The sequence below is a fragment of the Peromyscus californicus genome, unplaced genomic scaffold (genome assembly GCF_007827085.1).
Source record: "Peromyscus californicus insignis strain IS unplaced genomic scaffold, ASM782708v3 Scaffold_11__1_contigs__length_118956290, whole genome shotgun sequence".
Taxonomy (NCBI): Eukaryota; Metazoa; Chordata; class Mammalia; order Rodentia; family Cricetidae; genus Peromyscus; species Peromyscus californicus.
The window spans coordinates 46,790,053-46,817,009 of record NW_026294402.1 but is presented as its reverse complement, the minus strand read 5'-3'; the positions used below and the strand labels follow the sequence as shown (position 1 = coordinate 46,817,009).

The window sequence follows — 26,957 nt, the reverse complement described above, 5'->3', positions numbered from 1 at the left end:
ACCACCATTGTGTCTCTAGTTCCACCTCCACCACATACTCACTGCTCCATTCCCCCATCTTGCCCAACCTCTCCGTCCCATATTCCTTTGTCACGGCGGCATTGGAAACTGCAGTGTATCACACGGTATATTTTTTGCTCAAACTGCTTTACGTGCAAATATTCATTGCAATAAGTCGTTGGTTTGGTTCCAGGTTTCTGGTTTCTGAAGCCCTGTAAATACTGGTCTATTGCCCAGACTCATCTCGGATATCCTGCTGTTGCCCAGAGTCAGGGTCCTGGCTGCCGTACACATCCTTGTCCTCAACAACTGCTGCGTCTCACTCTCCATCTCCCAGCAAGGCAAGCAGCACTAGCTGCAGCCACAGCGGCTCCATGTTGCGGCCAGCAGGACAGGCTCTATTTAGTAATGGCCTGTTTCTGCCGGAGCTCCAGGCCGCAGCAGCTCATCTTCCTGTCGTCTCTGCTGGCAGCTCCATGGCTCATTGGGTACGAACTTTATGCTTGCAGCTTGCTAGCAGACATGGCGGTGAAGGGTATAGATTTGTCACTCTCTACCTCAAGGGGCTCCGTTCTGGCATCTTTCTTTCCAATTCCGCGAGTTCACTTTTTAAAAGTATCTTCTCATAAGACCTGCTGCTGCTGCTGCTGCTGCTGCTGCTACTGCTGCTGCTGCTGTCATTGTTGTTGCTGCTGCTGCTCCTCTTCCTCCTCCTCCTCCTCCTCCTCCTCCTCCTCCTCCTCCTCCTCCTCCTCCTCCTCCTCCTCCTCCTCTTCCTCCTTCTTCTTCCTCACAACCATCCAGAATTGAATTTCCCCTGGATCTGATGCCTTCTTCCAGTCTCCGATAGCACCTAGCGCACGTGGTACACATACATACGAGCAGGCAAACACTCATACACATAAAGTAAATTTTGTAGAAATGTTTTAATTAGCTAATAATGTAATGTAGTTTTAATGTTAAGAAACATTAAGTACATGAGCATGGTGGCATACACATTTAATCTCAGCACTTGGGAGTCAGAAGCAGACAGATCTCTGTGAGTTCAAGGCTGGAACTCTAGAGAGTTCCAGAACATCCTGAGCTATGTAGAGAGACCTTGTCTCTAAAAATCTTATTACACCTATATGTGTGTGTGTCTATATATCTAGAGAAAAATGTAGTTTATATATTTAGAGAATATATGTGGGTTCTAATATATATTATGGTAATATATTATGGTAATATATTAGAGTAATATATTAGATATGTAATATATTATGATCTATTTATTTGTCTAAGACGTATCGTTCTTTTAAAGTGAATCTGTGCTAGTATTTTTAAAGTCTAATTCGCTGACTAGATTTTGAAAACTTTAAGAAGTGAGGAAGAGCTAACAACTTCCTTTGTCAGTCCACCTACTGTTAAGGCACGCTTTCCTTTTCTGAAGGTAAATTAGATAAATTATGAGGGAAGAAAGAATAAAAAGGGGTACAGAAGAGCTCATGTACATTAACATAATGATAATGCTGATTTCTGCACAGTAGACTATTGTGGCATTTAATGATTTTTATTTCATTTACCTGTGTTTTACAATAATTATATATTCCTTGGGTAAATGAGAAAGAAAAAAATATAAGGAATAAATAGAGAGCTGCTGTTGAAAGAAAACTGGCATCCACATCCAATCTTCTTCAACCATAGCCTAGTGTCTGCCAAGAAACCTCCAAAGGCCTCCTAAGACAGAACACACACACGCACACACACACACACACACACACACACACACACACTTTCCTTTTGTGCAGCCGAGGAGGAAACAGAGCCATGGTGCTCCTTGATCCACAACATCTTATTAAATCCCCAGTCACGGTCACCTGCATGCACCAAAGGTCCCAGTGTCCTCTCAACTCTCTTATTGGCTCTCTCTGGCCACATTTTGGTGTGCAGTAACTTGACTGTTGACACCATGCCAGTCTTATCCCAGTTTGTACGAGCATAGATCCTTTTCTTTTTGCCATGTGGTCTTCACATATGCCATCCCATCTGAGACGGTCTTGTCTCCCGCAGTCCCCAGTGCTTCTCCATGGAGATCCCTAAGTTGATCTCCAGGTCCCAATCAACATGTCACCTCCTCAACTTGGGCTGAGCAGCACATTCCCTCATGGAGAGCAACAACAGTCACACCACCGTGTGTCCTTCTTGATCTCGGCTTTATTTCTCCAACTCAGCCCCAGCATCGCCGCCTTCCCAGTCCTTAGTGCAACTTGTCATGACTTAATTTCTTTGCATCGATTATTCTTCCTTTCTCCTTAGAACATGAGATCTATGCGGGAAAGAGCATATCCATCCTCACAGTTGTGTCTCCAGCTGACACCTGGCTGGCACTCAGCACATACTCAAATAAATGGCCTCGAGGTTATCTAGCACAGGACACAGATTAGGAATTGTCCCCATTTCACAGGTGAGCCAATAACAGAGGTGACTTGCCTTAATCACACAATCAGAGTGCAACTTGGGTCTTTCCATTTAAGTCTGAGATTTGAGTTGGACTGCCTTCAAGTTAGGCCACCACCCTGGCACACTGCATAATCGTCCTGCTTCTATTTCTTCATCTGTAAAGTGAGGGATAGAAAAGAATAGAAGAGGTTGCGGTTGCTCTGAGGGTCACATGTGTTACTATGTAATGGTATGCTGTGGGATGTCTCTCTGTATGCTGTGAATATGTGTTGCTCTGATTGGTTGATAAATAAAATGCTGATTGGCCAGTAGCCAGGCAGGAAGTATAGCCGGGGTGAGCAGGCAAGCAGAATTCTGGGAAGAGGAAGGGCAGAGTCAGGAGTCACCAGCCAGACACAAAGGAAGCAAGATGACAAGGCAGAACTGAGAAAAGGTATCAAGCCATGTGGCTAAGCATAAATAAGAATTATGGGTTAATTTAAGTACAAGAACTAGTCAGTGATAAGCCTGAGCTAACGGCAGAGAAGTTATAATTAATATGAGATTCTGAGTGATTATTTTATAAGCAGGTCATAAGACTGGGGGAGGGATGCTTGGCGGTACCAGAGAAACCTTCAGACTACAATGGTACTTAGCATAGGTCTGCTATAGTTTGGACATTAAATGTCATCCAAACACAAATATGTTAAAGCCTCACTGGACCTCAGAGTAGAACTACTGGGAAACATGGAAGTTTTTTTGTTTGTTTGTTTGGTTGGTTGGTTGGGTTTTTTGTTTGTTTGTTTATTTTTTTTATTTATTCTATGTGTCTTTCATATCTTGTATCTTAATTCTATTCATTCCCCCATCCCTTTGTATCTGCCCTCTGCCCCTGCACCCCACCCCCAACAAAACAAAATTCAAGAGAAAAAAGGAAGAAACTAAAATGAAAAAATAAAAATAGGGAAAAAATAAAAAAAAGTCTCATCATGGAAGCTGCAATGTGACTCAACAAGTCATGATGTATATACCCCTTTGTCCATACATCTCTACTTGCAAGTGTTCATTGCAAAGAGTCACAAGTCTGATTCAAGGCCCCTGGTCACCACTCCACAGTCAATGCTGGGCCCCAACTAGGACTCTTCCTGGACATCTTGCTGGCCCCTGTGTTGGGAAGATCCTGCAGCTTTGGGTCTATGGGTCAGGTCCCTTCACATGCTCCAGCAGATAATAGATGGGGTGGAAGTTGGGGCAGGCCAAGTCACAACCCTGGTTCTGGATCTGAGCCTGATTAGCTGTAGGGTTGGTCCACCAGATAGGAAATGGGACAACTCTCCCATGGTCACAGTTTCGGGGCTGGCTCACCCACACGTCTGCTAACAGTGTCGGCTCCATTGTGCTGCTCTGGTGAGATGCAGGGCCTGCTCTCCTGAGTGTTGCAGCTGGTGGGGGTCAGGGATGGCCTGTTCTCCCACTTGCCTCCAGCATTGATGGATGTGGGGCGGGCGGGGGAGGTTTCCCCTGCCCATGTCACCATAAGACAGATGGGTAATGGGGACAGCTCTTCTATGGTAGAAGTTTTAAGACAGAAGGTGTGGCTGGAGGTTTTAGGTAATTGGGAATGTGTTCTCAAAGGGGACTATGACATGCTGGTCTCTCTGTTGCTTTCAGTCATAACATTAATAATTAGACTTCACCACACAACTGCTACCACAATGTGCTGTGCTATGCTATGCTTCACCTACACAGCACATCAGAGGTTCACCTCATCAGAAACTAACTCCAAGACCTGGCCCCAAATCAACTTTTCTAAGTAGTTGTCTCAGGCACTTCTTACAGCTGAGCAGCATGGTGCCTCATACAGCAAGGACCGTGCAAGTGACCTCTGCCCAGCTTTATTGCACTATGCCCTCCCGTTCAAGGCCATCTGCAGTGGGTAGCTGTTTGAGCCATTCCCAGAAGCTTGCCCCTAGTGAGGTAGCAGGTAGCTGTACCTTGAGGTACATGCCCCTGGGGCGTGGCTGCTAGGGGACCCTTAAGGTACATGTGCCTCTCTCTCTTTGCTACCTCATGATTTTGGATGCTGAGATCTTGGACCAGGCAGATCAGCATGAGACATAGCTCAGCTTTCCCAGACCCTACTCCCACGGTTGTGAGTTAACCCCCAAATAAATTCCTTTGCTCATTAAATAGACTCTGTGGATTAATCCCATTAGCCATCTCCATGAATTGGGTTTGGGCTTTTTTATTTTGGTTTGGTTTGATTTGTTACAGTGGTTCCTTTTCAAAACTGCTGGTGTGTGGTGATATTGTATTCCCCCAATATATTGTGAACCCTAATAATCTTATCTGGGGTCAGAGAACAGAACAGCCAACTAGATAAACATAGAGACCAGAAAATGGTGGCACACACACCTTTAATCCTAGCATTCCAGAGGCAGAGATACATCCGGATCTCTGTTAGTTCAAAGCCACACTGGAAACAGCCAGGTATGGTGACACACGCCTTTAATCCCAGGAAGTGATGGCAGGAAGCAGAAAGGTATATAAGGCAAGAGGACCAGGAACTAAGTTTGTTAAGCTTTCAGGCTTTTAGCAGCAGTTCAGCTGAGATCCATCCATTCAGATGAGGTCACAGAGGCTTCCAGTTTGAGGAAACAAGATCAGCTGTGGAATTGGCGAGGTGAGGTGGCTGTGGCTTTTTCTGATCTCTGATCTTTCAGCGTTCACCCCAATACCTGGCTCCCGGGTTTGTTTTTATTAATAAGACCTTCTAACAATTCGTGCCACGGTCGGTGTCTCATATATCCTTTATGGTATAGAATTCTGAAATATTTTGAAATAGATTTTCTTATAAAGCAGCTTGGATTTTAAATTGTGGTTTATCTAACTCTGTCTAGGTCCCAGTCTCAGGCTGGGGCAGCTACACTTTCCCTCACCTTCTCCTCCTCTGTGCACTACTATACAATCTCTAAGGAATATTTTCACCTGACAGAGAATTTCAGAATACCAAAGCCATAGCTCGCTGAAGAGCGTGGCAATCCGCATACTTAGGAGAAATCACAAAAGAACAATTTAGAGATAGGTAAAAATATTTGGGGTAAGGAAACCGTTGTGAAATGGGATTCTGAGGGCTGGTGGGCAACTGAGGACGACTGTTATTGGCTCTTCCTTACCACAGAACAATCCAGAAATGAGTAGCCTAAGGCCCGAGCTGCACTAGGCTGAGCCTGATTCCACTGAGCAAACTTCCCCAAACAATTTTCACTTCTCCTCAAAGCTTGAAATGTAACGGCTTTAACTCCACGTTTGGAGCCCAGGGGTTAGACTGCAATTCTAGTGGGAAATATCTCATTGCACAGAAAAGACGTGAGTCTGCTAGTAGACCACACATTTTGATGGAAGTTAGTTCCTTTAGTTCTGAAAACGCTCTGTGAACATTTATGGATGCTGTTGCCAAGTTACAGCGAGCAACAAAAGGCTGTTTTCTTTTTAGCTTTGATGTCTTCATTCGGCAAGGCAAGCTCGGACCACTAGAGGGCGCTGCGCCACAGATTTGTGATGAGATGGCTCCAGACTTTCTCAATTTTGTGTTTATGACTACTGAATGGGATTTTGCACCATTTCTCTTAGAAGCATAAATCGATCCCTAACCCAATCATCTCACCCCCGTAGCCTACCATGTATACGCTACTGGCTTTGGAGCTTTGAAGCTAGGAACAGTTCTGTGCACCAAAATGTGCTCTCAAGACCTGGTTCCTTTTTGAGACAATTGTGCGCACCAGACTGAGAGATTGCCTCTAGCTGCAGGAAACAGAATCCTCACATGTAGTTCTGTCAGTAAGCAGATCAAAAATATGACCCCCTTCCTTCCTCCAGAGGGGGGTTGGGGGGAGATGCTGTTCCAAAAGTTTCATTGGGTGCTAGCTTACATAAAATAGGAAGTAGAAGAAGAAGAAGAAGAAGAAGAAGAAGAAGAAGAAGAAGAAGAAGAAGAAGAAGAAGAAGAAGAAGAAGAAGAAGAAGAAGAAGAAGAAGAAGAAGAAGAAGAAGAAGAAGCCCAGTAACTTAAACTTAATCATGCAGATTACGATTCAGATCTCAAGTAAGTGTCAAGCTGGACAAAGCATGTCAAACTGGTACCCACGATAAGTAAGGAAGAGGAAAAAATGAAGAAAATTCTTTGAAAAAAATTCCAATTGTTTCTGTGAGCACTTGGTGTCTTAAGAAAGCATGATTCCTTCAGTCGTTTTAAGGATCCCTGAACAAACCAGGGTAGAGGGATAGCTATGAGAGAGAAGTACTCCTCTCCCCTGCAGGTTTTAAGATAACAGATCCTTAATAGATATCACATAAATATGTCCATGTTTAGAATTCTTACTTATCCAGCAAAATTTAACATCTTCTACCCATCAGAAACTGGTCCTGTGAAATCTCAGGAACAGAGGGTAGTCGCTGCCTTTTAAAACTTTTCCTACTTAAGCTTTTCATTTGCTTTCATTGCAGATTCAAATCCAGCTGTAAGAAATGATGCAGAGGTCCTTGGTACCCTGTCTACCAGATTCTCTAATATTCACAGCTGGCAGAACTGGGTTACAGCGGCACAACCAGGATATTGGAATGGATGCAGTCAAGGCACAGGTATGTCCATCACAAGGACCACTCAGGTCTGCTGTGGGCAGATTCTCTTGCCATGTTTCTTCTGAAAACATCGCAGTTCCCCACCTCGTTCCTGGAGCATACTTCTGCTGAACAAAGAATCCTGGGTTAGTAGTTCTTTCTTCTAGGACTTGAACATTGTGCGGCTTCTGACTGCATCATCCGGACTGGTTTGCCGTGCTTAGGATTATTTCCCTTGCAAGGGAGGGGTGGAGCCTTTCACTGATGTCAAGGATTCCTTCATTTTCAGTAGTTGGCTGTGATGTGTCTTGACGTAGATTTCTTCGCATTTGCCTGTTCAGGATCTTCTCAGCTTCTTGAACTTTGTACTGTTACATATTTTGCCAAGCAAGGTTTCCAGCTGTTATTTCTTCTGGTACTTTTCTACTTGTGCCTATTCTCTCTTCTTCTTCCATAATTTCAATAATATAAAGTTAAATAATTTAGTACCCCACAGGTCCCTGATGATCCACATACACTTTTTCATTCTGTAGTGGCTTTATTACTTAAACTGAGTAATTTTTATCTTCCCATTCACTACTTCTTCCTCTATAGATACAGTTTTCATTTAAGCTTATTTATTGAGGACTCTTGTTTGCCAGACACTATAGTTTTAGTTCCGAAATGTCCATTTTGTTCTATTTTATATTTTACACTCCCTCAGAATGTATAGTTTGGTATCGTTGCTTCAAGTGTGTTTGTAATTACTCATTGAAGCATTGTGGTTTAACAAGTTCTTAAATCCTTACCAGATAATAATCCCAACTTCTCTGTCATCTTGGCTTTGGTCTCTGCTGAGGGCTTTTCCCACTCAGTTTCTTTTCTTGTCTGTAGTCAAGGTGAGCTATTTTCTATATAAATGTGGACATTCTGAGTCTGGTGTTGAGATTATAACTCTTGTTCAAACCTTCTGGGTCCCTCTGGCATCGTTTTGGCAGAAGGAAGGTCAGTGCCAATTCATGAGCTCCAGGTAGAAATGGCATTATTTCTCCCTTGGCCTTAATCCACCTCAGACAACAGTAGGAACTGTTGATTGTTGCTGAATGGGCACCAGAGTGCTGCCCCACCAGGATGGACTGTGGGTGTCACTGTCTGGGAGTGACAGGTATGTCTCCTTGCTACTACAGAGACTCCATATTACTGAGAGGTAGAAACTAAAGCTAGATTTCCACTCTGGGCTCCAGTGACAACGAGAAGGTATGTGTGTGTGCTGATGCCCAAGCTTTAGCTGCTGTGAATGTGACTCAGGCTACGGAGTTTTCTATGGCATTGACCTCCAGTAGAGGTGTCCTTTAAAGTGTCCCCTCCCCCTGCCTGCCACTTGACTTACAGGAATCATGCTTTATCCAGAGCTGTTTATCTTTATCTCGTTTCTCCTGTGTTTACATGGCTTCTCCAGGTTGCAGGCTTCTCCAGCTTTAAGCTAGGGGCATAAAAACCAAAAGGAAAATGTTAATACAATGAAACCACCAACATTGTTTTTTAGTTCTTGAGACCCCTGGCCAATCTTTCTGTTCCTGTTTGCCTTTCGGTATATTCTTTTGTGTACTTTATATATATATAATTCCAAGGACCATAGTTGGTTTTCGTGGGAGGAATACGGAAAATGTGTCTTTCCATCTTCTCAGAAGCAGAAACAAGTGAGCATTTTAAAATGTTTTGGCACTGTAATCAAGGTTGATTTTAGTCTTGTTAATTCTTGCTTCCCATTGTCCCTCTCTTCGTGGAAGCCTTAAGTGTTCTGGCACAGCAGCAGGGAAGCCAGACACCTTCTTTCTAATTTGCAGAAACCATACTTGTTTTAAAGGCACAAAACACCTTTACAGACTTCTAAGAGTTTTAAGTATAGAATGCTTACTAGAAGACACTGGGAGGTCACGTGACATGATATGGACAGGTTTTCCTGACAAGCGAGAGCAAGCATTCCTCCTAGATGCCAAGCAGGCAGGAACGAGGCACTAGGGGTGGGAGCAGGGGTGGGAGTGGCAGGTGTCTTCTCTCTCAGGCTTGAGACCCATGGGGTGTTGGGGATGCTGTGTACACCTCTAGGTGGAACCAGGACAGAAGGGGGCATTTTACACCAAAAAGTGGGCTAAAAACAACAGCAGCAACAAATGAGTCTTCTGTGTTATGAATGGCTACGTTCACAGATGTAGAAACTGTGGTGAAGCACAGCTGGACGGCATCTTCACAAGGCTGGGTTCTTCCTGGCCCCTCACCACCACTCCCCTTCAGCAGTTCCTACTTGCTGCTGAGAGGTGAAGAATCTGCGAAGGAATGGAGGAAAAAGAAACTGGACAGAGTGCGTGAATATAAAGGGCAGAGGGCGAGGCTACAGGAAGCAGCAGACGCATGGCAGAGAGATGTGGTAGAGAACTCAAGTAGAAGAGAAACAAGGACCAAAGCACACTGGGGGTGAGGTGGAAGCCCACCTAAGTCAGAAACATCACCTCTCCTTCCATGCCAAGCTCCCCCGCGTTCTCAGAAGCTACTGTAAGCAGTAAATGATGGTATGGGGGGTGGGGGGCAACAGAACAGGAGCATGGTGGACTCCCGGGAGGAAAGGCTGCCCCTAGCAAGCAGCTTGAATTTTTAATCAGCTAGATTTAAATTCTAGATAATCACACCAGAAGACTAAATTCAGAACCAGAAGAAAATAAGTAGTAAGATTGGAATGGTTTGGTTTGATATGTGAGGTGTTTTTTCTCCTCTCTCTCTCTCTCTCTCTCTCTCTCTCTCTCTCTCTCTCTTTCTCTCTGCCATCATTGAAATTTATGAAGGGTATGTTTTAAAAAGTTGGATTTTGCTATAGAGATAATAACTTTATTTTTTTTTTAATTATTTCATCCTGACACATAAGAGACTTAGGGGATATGTAATTCATCTGCTTAAAATTCGGGTTCTGCCCACTTTGAGGGGGCATCTAATCCAATTCACAATTTTTATGAGAGAAAATAGACTACAAACGAAGAAGATCATTATCTCAGAGTCACAGAGCCAGTTACTAACATGGTCAGGACAGGCCACCGAGACAGAGAGCATTCAAAAGAGCCACTTTCACCCTGTACCATAGTTACTTCCTCTGAACTGAGCCAAGTCCCTCCTGGAGGAAGCAGGGAGGGCTCAGTGGCTCACAAAACTAACTGAAGCTTCCAAGATTCACAAGGTTAGATGAGCAGTAAACAGTTCCTGGAGGCAGAGGAGAACCTCTCACGGAATAGCTGCCTATGAGTTGTGCAGGGGACTTAATGTAGGTTTGCAGAGGTCACTAACTACTGGGATGGGGCTTTCTGGTAGTGTGGCCCCCTGAGTCACTCATACTCCATAAGTAACCCCAATCAACTCTGGTTCACCAAATTGAGCTTGAACAGATTCATCTCTTGAGTCTGTCAGCACTGACCTATGTGGAGTAAATAAATGTTGCCTCACACCTCCCCAGGAAAAGTCTTGCAGCATAGGCATCATAACTGATGGAGGAAATCACTGGGTTTAGTAGATGTTCAGGTTTACACACACACACACACACACACACACAGAGAGAGAGAGAGAGAGAGAGAGAGAGAGAGAGAGAGAGAGAGAGAGAGAGAGAGAGAGAGTGAGGGAGGGAGACCTCTGCTCTTGGGACCATCAGCCAAAAATCAGTGGCATTAAAACTGTTCCCTTAGCTTTCTCTCACTTCAGTAATTCCCTTTGCTGTGACATTCAATTTTTGCAGTGCCAGCCAGTCGTGACTGGTTGTGGCATCTCTAACAAAACACATTGGATTCTGTTGTAAAGTCTCATGGTTGCATTGCAGGCCTAAAAATAGAACTATATTGTATCATCGGATATGTTCAGATGATGGGTGACACCATTCTCCTCCTCTCTGGAAATAACAGAGGTGGATTTTAGAATTCTGCTATCTAAGCAGTACAAGACAGAGGCTCACTCATTTCCCAAGCAGATTTGGGTTCCACTCGGCCCATTGCTCCCAGACATTGTCTTTTTACTGTCTGGAGCAATATTCCTTTGCTCTTGCTTGTACGCTTACTTTTAAATTCTATTTCACTTAATTGTACGTGTGTGTTCCTGTATGTGCAGGTATATATGAGAGCAGGTGTGTGTGCAGATGTAGACACACAAGTGTGGAGGCCAGAAGAGAGTTTTCAGGCTTGTTCTTCAGGCACTGTCAACAACCTGTTTATCTTTTTGAGACAATTTTTCACTGGACTGGGGCTTGTCGGGTACATTTGACTGGCTGGCCCCCAGGCTGGGCTCTACTTCCACAGTGCTGAGATGACAAGGGTGTCCCACCAAACCTGGCTTTAACAACACAAAAACATGCCTTCTGGGATTAAACTCCTGACCCTGTGCTCACAAAACAAAACACTTTACTGTCTGAACTAACTTCCAGCCCAAAAGTGTGTTTTGTAACCAAGCTAATCGAGAACTGTAGGACATGAATCCGTTTTCTTACTTTCATCAACTTCTACTTTACTCATATTCGAATGATTTGTTCAAATTGTATCTCAGGGGCAAATGAAAATAAGAAAGGGGAAAAGACCTTCTATTGAGGATGTAAAGTGCCTTTCACATCACAAGTTTCTAATGTCACAGGCTACCTGTGAGCATACACTAGCATGTCAGTGACACATTTCTCATTCTGTTTATGTAGTTATACTTCCGACTTAAGGTCATTACAAAAGGAATCTTGTGAAATGAGAGTGGGATTCAGCTACAGTAAACACAAGGAGTGCATTTTCTTCAAGCTTATTTCCATTTAAACCATATTCTTTACTTCATTCTCTCTCTCTCTCTCTCTCTCTCTCTCTCTCTCTCCCTCTCTGTATGTGTGTGTGTGTGTGTGTGTGTGTGTGTGTGTGTGTGTGTGTGTGTGTGTGTATAATTATAGAAAAAGAGGACATGAGTTGAAAGGGGGATATGATATGGTGGGGGTGGGAGGTATTAGATGGAGGAGAGGTGGGAGTGAAAATAATATAGTACATTCATGTATGAAATTCTAAAATAAATGTTCGTGGATTTTTTAAATCATCATCATCATCATCATCATCATCACCATCATCCCCCCATCTAGAACCAGACATGAAATCAAACTGGGAGAGCTGTTTTCTTTTGTCAAACTGTAACATGAATAATCTTTTTCCTTTTGATTATATCCACAATCTAGGGGCTTGCTTGGACAGTGTTTGTACAAGATAAATGGCATTCTCTAGAATGTAAGAGAAACCAACAATTTCTCTTTTGTGATTCTTCACACTAAAATGACAAGCTCCAATGCTTTTTTAGAATTTGGCTGCTCTGTACTTTGTTCACATCTTTTTAAAAAGTCCTTCTTCTTTGGCTTTTTCTAATCAAGGAACTAAATTGATATCTTAGCCAGAGGGGGCCTGAGGAAGATTGCAAGCATTATACTGTACTTTGTCGAGTGGGTTTAGAATAGTTTATAGTACATTATCATAAAACAGATTGACATCAATAGCATAATTGCTGCATGAATAATCTCAGTACAAGTGAGGCCTTCCAAGGCCTTTTCATTGTAAACAATCATTATGCTCTCACCACATAAAACAAATGCCTCCTGGGAATTAAAAAAAGTAACTCTCAGTTTTCTGTAGTTTATATTCCTTGGTATCAACGTGAGATAGCTAAAGGATGAAAGACACTGGCTAGTCCACATGAAGGGATAATATTGAACATAGCCAGTGATTGTTGATGCAGCAAACCTATGGGGAAAGCCATACATGTAACAAAACATTGGTAAGGCAGTCCCCATTACCATCACAATATCTGGCACCCGGATTTTATTCCTCTGCTTTTTAACATTATTTTAATATAAAGAGTATTATAACACCATTTTAAAACCCATGACGGCACACTAATAATGCTAACTCACTTTTACATGTGAGAAACAGAGTCAGAGAGATTAATAAAATGACCGAGACAGATTTAAAAAAAAAGAGTATTCATAAGCCACAATATGTCAATGCTAAAATGCAAAATAGGCTCAGGCTGCCCGGCTGCAGCTGTGCTTGGCGCCTCCTGACAGAGCAGAAGCCTGGTAATTAAAGCTTCTGCCTTGTACAGATGTTTTTCTTCACTTTTCTGCCCTGCATTCCCTCCACGCTAATTAATTCAGTATTAATTTGCAATTAATGATTGAAAAATGGGAAGCTTTTTCAGCTCCTTTAGGCCAGAAACCAATCTTCCTTTGTCTATTTCTCAGCATTTTTCTTGCTCATTTCCATGCAACGTGCAAGGAAAACACACGGAGTCCTGGATTGGATGGTGTGAGATGCTTTTTGAATCCAAGAGTTCGGAGTGTTTGGTGTTTGGTGATATAGTTGTAAAAGTCTAAGAGGGAAATGGGACTTTCGGATTTAAGCGGCTGCCAAACAAAATCTCTGTTTCAAGGGTGTGGTGGACAGCATAATTCCTAACCACCGCCATTTTACGTGGCTGGAGAGATTAAGGGAGCAGATGAAATTAAAATTGCTCAATGGATGACCTTAATATAACAAGGTGCTCCTGGGTTATTAGGTGGGCCCCCTATGACTATAAGGGCACTTAAAATTGGATTCAGGACGGGGGCGAAGCTAGTTTGATCATGACACAGAGAGATTAGAACATGGCTGTCCTGGGAGAAGGCTGGAGGTACAGCAGTGATGGCACCCCAGAGTAGGGAAAAGGGAGGAAACAAATTCACTCTGACAGTTCTCAGAAGGGATCCAGCCCCACTGAGACACCAGTTCAGGCTTTTCACCTCCAGAGCTATTGAATTAAGAAACGAGATCATGGCAATTTATCCCAGGGACCAAAGACACAAATACTGTGGGACACATATTCCTATTCGATAAGCATCTCCCAGAATTATGGCTCTTTTTAAGACCTTTTTTTTTTAGGAAATTTGCTATTCTGCCAGTATGAAGAGCCCACATTAGACTGCCAGCCAAAACCCATGATAGACAGGATAGCATCTATCCATAAAGCATCTTTTATACTAATAGTTTCTACCAGGTATTCTGAGTCATGAAGAAGCATGAGCTTACTTTTATATAGTGGCATGGTAGGACTGGTGTGAAAATGGAGAATGGGTCTTCTTTTTTTGTTTTGTTCTTTGTAATTTTTATATATGTGTGCGTGTATACATGAGTGTGTGTGTGTATGTGTATGTGAGTATGTGTAGTGAGTGTGTGGGTCTGTGAATTTGTATGTCTGTGGTGGATGTGAATGTGTGCAGTGAGTGTGTGTGTGTGTATGTGTGTCTGTGAGTGTGTGTCTGTGAATGTGTGTGTTAGTGAGTATGTGTGTATGGGTATTTCTGTGTGTAGGTGTATGACTTGTGTATATATGAATGTGTGTGTCTGTGAGTGTGTATATGAGTATGTGTATGTGAATGTATGTATATGTGAGTGTATATGTAATTATGTGTATATGTGTGAGTGTGTGTGAGTGTATGTATGTGTGTGGGAGTGTGTATGTATGTGTATTTCTCTGTGTGTATGACTGTGTGTATATGTATCTGTGTCTGTGAATGTGTATGTATATGTGTATGCCTGTGAGTGTGTGTATGGGTATTTTTATGTGCATGTGTATGTTTTTGTATATATGAGTGCCCATGGGTGTGTGTGTATGTGTATGTATGAATATCTGTGTCTGTGAGTGTGTATGTATTCTCTATGAAAATCTAAGAGGAGGCTTTTTCATGAGACTTAATACCCATGCATCTCCATAAGCTACATTATGGTGGTACAATGTATGTATACAATGTGTAATGAAGTAATTTCAGCCAGTTATTACCCTACTACTCTTTTGCTGCCTGTGCTTTGGGGATATTATCCTTAAAAGCAAAGCAAAACATTGGACCTGAGGAGACAGACCAGCAGGTGAATCACTTACCATGTAAGTCTGATGACCCATGAAAAAAGCTGAATGCAGGGCTGTGCATCTGTATTCTCAGCATCCCTACAGGGAGATGGAGGTGGAGCTCAAAGCTCACTGGCCAGCTAGCGGCATACAGAGGGCAGCAGTGGAACAACTGGGGATCAAGACAGGGAGTGGGAGATATATATATAATCAACCTATGCTATATACACATATTAAATGCTCAAAAAATAATATCTCAAGTCCCTCCTTTCTCAGAAAACACCCAGAGCAGGCTGCTTAGGTAGCAAATGGGGCCACATGAGAAGTGATCATGAGGGGATTTGGGTCAAGCAGAAGCTTCTGATGAGTGCTGTCAGGAGCCACAAGGACAGGATGGGATATGACTTGGGAAATCACACACAGGAAACAAGGGTGATGTTAAATCCAAGTATATTCCCTTCCCCAAGGCTGGGGAACCTGGCAACGCTTACCTATCAGGCAGGACTTTCCAGTTGCTCTAACCCGTGATAGCTATGAGCATCTCATTTTTCCCTATGAGGGTGGGGCTGTTAACTGTGGGTATCCTGTTTCTGTCCCACTGCTGTATCTTGAGTGTGGGAGGGGAAACACGTTTTAGTTTAAAAATTTCTAGAACCCAGAAGAAGAAGAATCGCATCTGGAGGTGACATAGATCCCAAGACACTCTTCTCTACTCTGATGCCATCAGGCAATCAGACATTTGGGGATCTCGGGGGTAGACATGGTGTGTGAGAGAGACATGTGAGAAGATGGAGAATAGGTTGGTATGTTGGATTGCCAGTTCCAGTTCCTTATTCTTCTGCATTTGAATTACACTTAACACAGTCTTGTCATTTTTCTTATGGCAAGGGGACAGTGCTTCACCACCCCCAAGCTTTAGGCTGGCCATGTCACTGGCTTTGGCCAATGTGAAAGTATACCCTGGCAGATGCTTGCAAGGTTTTGTGGGGTTACACTTGCCTTCCAGTGTGCCAGGAGAGGGACCTACCCTGATGGCAAAATGACCTTTCAACTTAGGCTGAAAAATGAATACAGTTTTCAACTTAAGACGGTTCAAATTTAGATTGATTTTCATTCTAGATGGTGTGAAAGGAGTAAGCATTCGGTAAAAACTGTACTTTGAATTTTGACCTTTTCCTGGGTCGGCAATATGCAGTAAGGTACTTTCTCGAGTGTCTAGATTGTAGGAACCAGCTGTAACTGGCTCCCAGTCACTCAGCCATGACAGGAAATATCACCACTACCCAGTGTACTGTCATTAAGCTATCAAGCTGGGTGTACTAAATGCATTTTCAACTTAAAGTTGGTTTATTAGGACATGGTCCATCTTCAGTGAAGGAATATCTATCTATAAAATATATCTGAGCCCAGATCTGCAAACAAGGGCCGTGTACCTGAAACCAAAAGCATAGTCACACACACTAACCCGCAAGCATTTGCATAAGAAGTAAACATGGGTCGTGTTTTAATCCATGCCACCCAAATTCCATGTATATTTATTCTGTGATGTGACCAAATCTCTGTACTCTGAGTCTCTGCTCCATTGCATTCTCCAAATTTCATATCTTCCTAATTCATTTCTATGCTGAATCTTCCCATCAGACAATGCATGTCAAAATTATGAATGCCTGCATGCAATAGCCAATTTGCAAAGAACTTTATACACTCTGTGGATTTTTAAAAGAATATACTTACTCTTATCTATATGTTCACATTCTATTTACATATTTATATAATATACATTTATAGTCTGTTTATTCCATTTCTGTCCTGCAAACATGATTTTTGCAATACTGAGTTAGCTATTTTTATATTGTGCCATTGAAAGAGCAAACATACAAGCCTCATTAGCAATTTTGTATGTTTCCAAATTCCCCTGCCTCTGCCCACACACCTTCCAATGCAGCCCTGAATCCTCTCACCCACATCAGTAAAGACAAGGGTTATGCTCGCAATCACTAATGTCTAAAAGTTCTCTCTACTCCAGCTCCAGTTAACCCAAATGTCAAGATATTTACTCATAATTCCTGAGGTTTTTTTCGTCTAGACTGAGGGTAAGGTATGTGTGGGTTAATTTAGCTGATAAAGTGCAATCTAAAATGACAATAGCAAAAGAGAAATAGTAAGAATGATAATAAGAAAATAATAATGAAAGCTTTAATGAAGAAACAGTCTGATGGTGAAGCAGGGTAGAAATGCTAATGTATTAAAAAGGGTTAACATGTGACTTGGAAATTCAGCCTCGATATTTAGATTCAGGGGACTACCCTGGTCTGAATTCATGATTATAGAGCTAATTTTCCTTAGAGAAATATATATGCCACTTCTTTAATACCAGGCTAGTTTCCTCCAGGGCTCTCATCCCCCTCCTACCATCCCAAGGAGCTTAGGGAATTTAAGCCAATTATGAGCATGTGGCATAATAAGAGCAAGAGTAGTCTTCGGCAAGCGCTGGCTGATGTTCACCCCTGCAACTAGTCTCCTGAGTGTCTTTGCAATGCATTGCTTCACCTTTAAATCTGTCAACAGTTTGGCCCTTCTCTGTCCACAGTGGTAAAGAACCCACCTCCCAAGGAGATACAGAGCATGGATGAAGGAAGAATTCCTTCTAAGATTCAGCAAGATGCACACTCAACAGCCGCATTGGACAGGCTTTGAATCACTGTGTTTTCAAAACACTAGTTATTCTGACAACAGAGTTCCGTGAAACCAGCTTTTATTCCTTGCATAAAAGTCAAATACAGATTTCCCAAAAATCATTCTGATACCAGGGAGTAAATAACTATTGCCTTGTTTTACGCATATTAGAGATTTCTGTGAAGATGCCTAAATATTTTGATTAATTTGAAAGTAGATGAACTGATGTGTAGGTATTTACCACATCAAAGTGCTCTTCTGATTGAATCAGTATCAAAAATGCAACAGAAAAGGTAGGATATTCATCTTAAGTAGCAATTTGGAAATGGTGCTTTCGTGTTTGGAGGCTTACAGCCCCAGATTTAAATACTAGAGTGATCAATTTGGTGGGTGTGAGGGAAGGGCCTCACTCTGGATTTAATAGTCATGCCAAATGTAAAAGCATCTGTTCTAGCTCTTGGGAGCGTAATTACAACAGATAAGGCCAGCACATATCTGAATGGTAGTCCATGTTCTTTGGCCCATATAGTCTCATTTCATCTTCAAAGCATACGTCTGGGAGATAGATATCATTAGCGTTAATTACTGGTGGTGTTGGGGATGAGGCGGCCTTTGCAGCTGCTTATCAAGGCCTAAGAATAACTTACCCTTCTTGAGCTCAGCCATATCTTTTCGGGTCAGAATTTCTGCAAATTGAACTAGAGCTATTTTTAAGTGTGATTCAAAAAGGCAGCTGTAATTCAAGAGCCACCGAATGTGTCAGCTGATGGATCTAGTTCATATCCTTCCTTCATCACCCAGCTCCTAGTGCAGCGGCACACAGGTATTTGGAATGTTGTTGTGCTTTCAATGTCAGGTGAGATCCAATGATCCAAGAAGTAAAGACCTAGTTCCCAGTGCGGTCTGCTGAGAGACATTTAAGAGGTTGGACTTAGTGGGAAGTATGTAGGTCATTGTGCTCCTGAACAGGATAGTGAGACCCTAGTCCCCTCTCTTCTTTCTCTTTCACTCTTTAGTCACAAGGTAAGCAATCTTATATTGCCCAGTGACATGCTATTGCCATGATGTGATGCCTCATTACAGGCCAAAGAAGCAGAGGCCAACTAGTCTTAGACAGAAGCCTCTGAAACTGTGAGCTGAGATAACCTCTTTTCTTTAAAAGTTGATTTCACAGGTAATTTTTTTTACAGTAATGGGAGACTGCCACAGCCATGCTATGCTAGACATTTTGCACATCCTAAATCTGCCCAATGTGATTGCACACCCCTTGAGTTTTATCATATTTGAAACCTTAGTGCAAAGCTTTGAACAACCACCATCAACAAAGGTTCACTCATAATGAGCTTCTACGAAACGTCAGAGGCCACTGTGGCACATTGCAATCCTGACCTAAAGACAGGACAGTGGCTCTCTAAGGATGCATTGTCCTGTTGAGCCACTAACAGAACAGAAGTTGGAGATGACTAAGAGTTAGGCCTAGCCTGAGAGAAGTGAAAACCCATCTTAAGTGGCTAAAAGTTTCAAGAGCCAAGGCACAGTCAATACTTGTCAGATGATCACCGTTTTTCAGTTGGGGTTGCTATTATTTCTTAACAATCTTACCAAGTACCCTGATTGTCTGTCCTGCTATCTCTCTGGAAAGAGTCCACCTAGCTCATCTCATCTTTGTCGCACAAACCTGGTCTTGCCTAGCAATGACATAATTACAGAATTTATAACTGTAAAAGAAGCCTTGGTGTACATTTCCAAGCCCAAACCTAATTTTCAAATGTTGTTGCCCAAGAATAAGGGACTTCATGGGGTTGTGGTCAGTTAGTTACTTGAGAACACCCTCTCCTGGCCTTTCCCCACCTAGAAGTACATAAACAATCCTTAGCTCATTGTCTCACCAAGGAAAAACAGCTGGGCAGAAAGCAGAAATTGTCAGCAACCACTTTTTGGGTCTGAGTTTTAAAATGGGGAACTTAGAGCTGGGGGATGCCATAAAGACAGAATGTGTGGGAGGTGCATGGGTTAAAAAGTATTCATTTCTTCTACTCCATGCCTAGAATAGAATTCTTTAGGTCAGAGGGAAGGAGTGTGAAGAGGAGGCAAGAAGACCTCACCCAACTATGGGCCCAAGAAACCCAGTTTCCTTCTTTCTGGGAAGGTCCCCACAGAAGAGGTGGCTTCATTGTGAATCTAGGCACATTAGTCAATTACCTTTTAAAGATTACTCTCCAAGAAGGGAGCCAGAAGACGTGTTGAGCTCGCACTCCTAGAAGACCCAAAGTGTTCTGGGTAGCTAAAGCAAAATGGAATACCCAGTGACCAGAAGCCTCCCACTCCCTCCAGTTCACCGTCCAATGCACAACGGAAGTCCTTCCAGAGCCTCTGTCTCAGCCCAAGGGCAGGAAGATCCAAAAGTGACCTGAGATTATTAACCTTAGATTATTAACTGGTACCAGTTAAACATCCAGTTGAGTTAAAGGAAATATGGCAGCTAATTCCCTAGCTCGATAGTCTATGGACTTGAGATTCGAAGATCTACTGTATGTATGAAGCTTCTACACCTAATACATGAAAACTGTCCAGAGCACTGCCTTTATTATTGGTGGTGGTGATAATATTAGTGAACTTGAAGTCATCTGAAAGCCTGAGAAGCTATGTTTCACTATGTAAATATCAGTTCACTTGCATGTGGTTATCTTACATTCAGATGGAAATAATGTCAGTTAAGCCCTTTGTTGCTCAAAAACTTTATAAGAATTCTCACTAAGAAATCATGATCACTTAAGAGGAAAGAGAAAAGAAGAGGTGCAGGATATCTAGAAGTCCATTCCACTTGAATTAATCCTCTACAGTTTCATTTAGGCCTTGGACAATTTCTTAGCAAAGTGGAGAAAAATATGTAAGTTTAAGTTTCCACTTGACTAGATCGTACCGTCTATTCCAACTCCGCTTGCTCCTTCTGAGCCCCAGTGAAGACAGCTAATCTTTTAGTTGCCCACCCAACACCATGTGATCTTCACTTCCTGAATCTACTTTCTTAACAACTGCAGTTAACTACCTCTACCTTCCTTATTCTTCTATTTTCCCATCTCTGCAAACTTCTTATTTTTAGACCATTCTTTCCATCTCTCTGTCAGTTGTTCTTCTGCATCCTGGTAGCTCAAGGCTTCTGGAGAAAAGAAAAAAACCACATTTTTCAACATACTCCCCCTGTGAAATCTCAGTCACTGTGGGAACTTTCAGAGTCTTATAAGCCAATGATTGCCGGGTCCTGTTTCCAGCACAGCGTCTTCAGAGCTACATCCATAGGCATCTTCACTTGTATCATTAACATGGTTGAATCAGAAGTCTATAAAATATTAATTTGAGTTCCTTTGCTCCATCTAGCAACTCTTGGGTTTTCAATTTTTCATGAAAACTATTACTAGTTTTTGTCTCTTACTTGGCCAGATCTCTACCTCATTCTCTGTAAGATATTTGCTTCTAGCCTATATTCAATAGTGAATGACCAAATTGCTATGTCTCTGACAAAAAGAAAAAAAAATAAGACAAGCAATATGCCTTCACCTAATCCCTACTACACAAAACACTCACATACATGTTTGCTGAATGAGTGTGTCATTTCCATGACCTCTGGGCTTAATAATCATAATCTTCATCAGAAATGCAAATGAATGCACTGGAAGGGCTTACATTTAAGAAATGGCACCTACATCTTATGTTCATTCTTTTCCCTCCATGCTATTAACAGTCTATTTAATAGCCTACTCAGGGTATATATAAAATTCATGACAATGTATGAAAATGAGTAGATTGTCCTCTCTGTGTTGGAAGTCAGACTAAAGATGATGCTCTGTGTTGTCTGGACACTACCTCACACTGTCATTCCTCCTAGATTCTTGTTTGTGGTTTCCCAGCCACACCCGCTCTTCATCTTATGAGCAGCCTTTGGCTATTCTATCCAAACAAGCCTGGTAGGCACTTGCTTAGACAACTCTCTTCTGCTAATATGGACTCATTTGACTGGATGGTTCTTAGAATCTTCTGGATATGTTTCCTATTCCCTTGTAACTGAAAATTCATCCCTTTAACTAAGAAGTAAAAACATTCCACTAGTCTAGTAGTTTAAGGTTATTTTTTCTTAACATCTCTTGGTTATCTCAAGTGGTGGATAGTCATGGTTTTCTTATTCTCACAGTGACTCTGAGAATGCATTTGTGTTGTTCTTTGTACTTTTTGAAAACTTCTACTCTTTGGGTTTTGCCCTCTCTCACTCAGCCTTTCCAGGTTCCTAACTCCATTTCTCTTTAGATTTTCCTCCCTGTCTGAAATATGATTGCTTTATTTTAAAATCTACCAGAACATGTGAATGATCCACATTGTCAGATAACAGTGGCTGAGCATCTCGGATACTCTACACATTTCATTTGTTGCTGCCATTTCACAGTAACCCACCAGAGCAGGCAGCATTGAGCCCCCTTTGTTAGACACAAGAAACAAGACTCGTTTTTCCCTCTGTCATGGAGCTACTAAACTCTAGACCAGGAGCTAAACCCAAGCCTGGATGCCTTAAATCCAAAGTCCCAATACCCAAATGTAATCTTCTTTCCTATGATAGTACCATGGGACTGAGTAACAGACTCAGAAGTCTTCACAGACTCATAAGGATTACATAGACCTGCATTCTTTGCTTGCACATGGATATAGGAATTTATCCTGTGCCATCTGTTTGTTTTAATCTTTGCCTTCAGGGGAGACTTACAGGAAAATATCTCTCTAAATAATAATAATGTGAGCTTAGTGATGAGTGACAGTGGTGGCTGAAGTGGGCGATGGAAGAGAAGTGCCGAGATGAACCAGACACAGAAAGCGCAGTGAGACCTCAGTGAGTCTCAAGTATAGATGCCTAAAGAGCAGCAGCAGCACTTGGGAGACTGATGGGAATGTGAACGGGGGGACCATCCCAGACCAAGTGACTGGGAACTTTGAGACACAGCCTAGGAATCTGTAGCAGGATGAACCGAGATTGTAGGTGCTCCTGGTATGTACTCAAGATACCGACACTCTGCTCTCTCCTGAAGTCAATACCCGTCCTCAGCTCTAGCAGAGAGTCACCAAGTAGAGCACATGAACCTCGGGTCATCAGAGTCTCTTGAACACAAAAGGGAAGTGAGAGTTTCAATTGTTTTCCTTCTCCCAAGTTTGAAATACCACCTCAAATAATTTTATTACTGGATGAGCGAAACAAACATGTGCACAGTCCAGTTCTGGTCTGCAGCCTGCTTGTCAATGACCTCTCTATAGAATCTAAATTACAGGAGGCATTGCCATTGTCTTATTACCAACTACTTTCTGAAATGGCAATTAGGACCATCTTTCTCTCCTTGTACCCACTTGTCTGCCTGCATTGTGCTAATATTCATTGGTGAAATTATTAAGGCCACTCCACGTAGTTAAAAGGGAGATTTATTTAATGGTGTAACTTACAAATGAATGGACAGGTTGGTTGCAGGTTCTACCCACTACAGTACCCACTTGTCTGCCTGCATTGTGCTAATATTTGATGGAGTTTAAAAGTTTGGAGCAAAAGTTCTTTATCCTGCTAACAATTACCAAGATAGGATTCCTCTTTGTGCTCTAATTTGAACTACACTTAAACAGAGCATTGGTTTTCTAGATGGAACAGCAGTCTACAAACAAACATCATTCATGAAATACATTTTTGTTTAATTAATGTGTGTGTGTGTGTGTGTGTGTGTGTGTGTGTGTGTGTGTGTGTGTGTCACATGTTTAGGGCATGTCAAAGATTTTCAAGTCAAATAAATCAAGTTCTGTGTTGGAACCAGCCTTTTAGAGTCTGCTGTTCATGTGGTATGATTTTTGAGCTTTAATCACAGGCACACCAAACCTGGAGTAGGTAAAGAGATTAAGGAGCAGACAGAAATGGAGATTTTATGCATAAAGGTCTTAACACAGAAAAATTGGCAAAGTCAAGAATGGAAGTAATCCAGGCCTGGCGGTGCAGGCTCCTAATTCTAGCATTTGGGAAGCTGAGGCAGAAAGATCACACATTTGATGTCAACCTGGAATACACAATTAGAGTCTGTCTCAAAACAAAACAAGAGGGGACAGGGGAGAAGAAAGAATAGTCAGATTAGTGTGGAAAGTGCCAACCTAAGTAAGGTTGGAGAAGGAGAAAAAGAAACAATGTGGAAGACCCTGTAAACTTCATTAAGGATGTAAGATCAAAAGGACAAATACTATAGAATTGTATTACATGAAATATATAGAATATACAAATTCATAGAGACAGAAAGATTAGACATTATCTCAAGATGGAAAGAAAAGGAATATAGAGCAATGATTTCCTAAGTACAGAATTTCTGTTTTGTGTGATGGAAAAACCCCACAAACAGACAGTAGCATCAGGACATAATATCATGAATGTAATAAATCAATACAATCAATGTAATTAATGAATATCATAAATATAGTTACTGAATGAATACCACAAATGTAATTAATATCATGAGTGTAATTAATTAATATCATGAGTGTAATTAATATCTTGAATGTAATTCATGCCACTGAATTGTGAACTTAAATGGTTACAATTGCAAATATTATGTTCAATTAAAAAAATAAGGTGGAATGTAATCATCATACATTATATGTGTATATGAAATTGAAGAAAGCGATGTTCTAAAAGAAAAAAATAAAGATGTGCCACTAAAAAAAAAGAGAGAGAGAACAATAGAAAATAATTGACAGACTCCACTGTTCATGAATCTCCAAAACTCAAATCCTTAGACGTTTCATTTGGTTATATAACAAAAACTCAGTGGTAGCTGGATGATGGCGGTCCACATCTTTAATCCCAGCACTAAGGAGGCAAAGGCAGGTGGATCTCTGAGTTTGAGGCCAGCCGGTCTACACAGTGAGTTCTAGGACAGTCAAGGATACACAGAGAAACCAGGTCTCAAAAACAAAATAAAACAAAACCAAACAAACAAACAAACAAACAAAATCTCAGTGGCAAAGTAGATATCAGTTCCCAGGAGTCCTGATAGGATGAGGTGCTCTGGTGGTGGTGATGGTGGTGGTGGTAGTGGTGGTGGTGGTGGTGGTAATAAATAAAACTATTAGAAATATTAGCAGAACATTGTCTAGATGAACATCTTTTGAAATAAAACAATCATTTGGAAATTCTTCATCAGTTAAGAACTGTTAATTCAACCTATGTTGATTATGTAAGATTTGGGTCAATGTCATACATTTTTGTTCTATTAAGTTAGCAGATGAAAAGTGAATCAGAACTAAGAAAGAAAAGGATATAATGATGCTTTCTGTAATTTCAACACTCAAGAACCTGAAGCAGGAGGACAATATGTTTAAGGTCAGCCTGGACTAGCTCATTAGATCTTGTTTCAAACATCAAAAGAAAGAAAGAAAGGGGCAGGAGGAGGAAGGAAGGAAAGAAGAGCTGTGTAGACCTGTGTAATGATTTAAGCTCTTATTCACTCCCAGACTCATTCATTTTTTATAGCGTCCTTTGATAGGTAAGGCATAGATACATATGGTAGATGAAATGGGGGTGCCATGAAGACATATTTAGTTCAAGTAAACCAGCCCAATCTATATTTCTAAGATGTGGCCTGGAGCTTCCTTTAGTCTTCCAAAGAACTGGTGCCATAGAAAAAGAGGAAGTCTGGACATACAAGAAACATAGACAACGAGAATAGAAGCAGATCTATCCTTTCACGTAAGATGTTTGTTAATGATACTACAGGAGTAGTATTTAGTGTGATGTTGTGGTAGTTTGAATGTAATTGGCTCCCATAATCTCAAAGGGAGTGACACTCTTAGAAGGTGTGGCTTTGTTGGAGTGGTATGGCCTTATTGGAGGAAGTGTGTCACTGTGGGAGTGGACTTTGATTTTTCCTATGCTCAGGATACCACCCAGTGTCTCAGTCGACTTCCTGTTGCCTACAAGATATAGATAGCATTCTCAGCTCCAGCACCACATCTGCCTGCACACTGCCATCCTTCCCATTATGATGATAATGGACTGAACCTCTAAAACTGTAAGCAAGCCACCCCAATTAAATGTTTTTTTTTTATAAGAGTTGGCATGGTCATGATGTCTCTTCACAGCAATAAAAATCCTATCTAAGACAGACAGGCTCTTGCCCAAGGCATTCTGGATAATGATTATTTGATAAGAAGAAATATTCTGATAATGGAGAATGCCTTTTAATTTTTATAAAAGACTTTATATATATACCTGTAATTCCAGAACTTGGAAGGCAGAGGCAGGAGGATTGTGAGTTCAAGGGCCATCTTGGGCTACATTCACATTTCAGACCATCCGTGGAATTCATAAGGATACCCTGTTTCAAAGAAAGAAGGGAAGCCCCATCCATTCTTTGCTCATGAGATGTCTTTTCCTATCAACCTAGGTGGAGCCAACCTGTCTTAGTGGGGTTAGAAATGGCGTGGAAGACAGCGGCAGGCTTCCACCACTCTCACCAAAATCAAGGGCTCATGAGTTGAATTACCTCTGTAGTTTCTTCAAATGGACTTAATGTTTAGAATTAACATTAGAACAGTGTTTTATTTATGATAGACACGAGTTGATCTTCTCATCGGTGTAACAGAGCACTTCACAGAGCAACCTAAAGGCGAGAGGATTTACTTTGGCTCATAATCTAAAGTTCCATTCGATCGGAATGGGAAAGATGTGGCGGTAGAGCATGAAGTAGAGGGTCTTCACATCATGGGTGACAAGAATTCAGGCCAGAACCAAGGATGGATACAACCGTCAAAGGTCTGTCTCTAATGATCTAGCTCCTTCAACTATGGCTCACCTGATAGAGGCACTGTAGCCTTCAAAATAGCATTACAAGTTAGGGCCAAGTATTCAAAACATGAGCTTATGCAGAACATTCCAGATTAAACCACAACATGCTTCCTCTGTATAGTAAAGTTTTGTGGTCATTTCATGTTGCAAAAAAATGCATGCTGTCCAACTGTAAGAGTCCAGACAGTATTCATAACTCCTACATTGCTTAAAAGATGAAAATCTCTACTGAAATTCAAGGTGATCACTTAGTTGTGAGCAACTGGAAAATGAAAATAAAAACTACATGCTTCTAATACCCAATGGTACAGAATAAATATTCCCACTTTAAAAATGAAAGAATGGGAGGATATCAAAGAAATGTTAAACCAAAATAAGACCAAAACCCATCAAGTCAGACATTAAATCTTGCAGCTCTATGTGCTATCTCTGTGGTGTATGGTAGCCTGATGGCAGCTCAAATGGGCTTCCCCTACAGCCCTGCTGCCTG

At 41.7% G+C, this 26,957-nt stretch overlaps 1 long non-coding RNA gene across 1 annotated transcript in view; it reads right to left on the bottom strand.

Moving 5' to 3' along the window:
* Nucleotides 1-8,389: 8,389 nt before the first annotated feature.
* The window catches only part of LOC128124139 (uncharacterized), a 56,729-nt gene continuing 38,161 nt past the window's right edge, over nt 8,390-26,957 (bottom strand). The window contains exons 3-4 of the long non-coding RNA XR_008222818.1: nt 14,974-15,112; nt 8,390-8,500 (exon numbers count right to left, since the gene is read on the bottom strand). This is a non-coding gene — a long non-coding RNA (uncharacterized LOC128124139). The remainder of the gene's footprint in view (nt 8,501-14,973; nt 15,113-26,957) is intronic.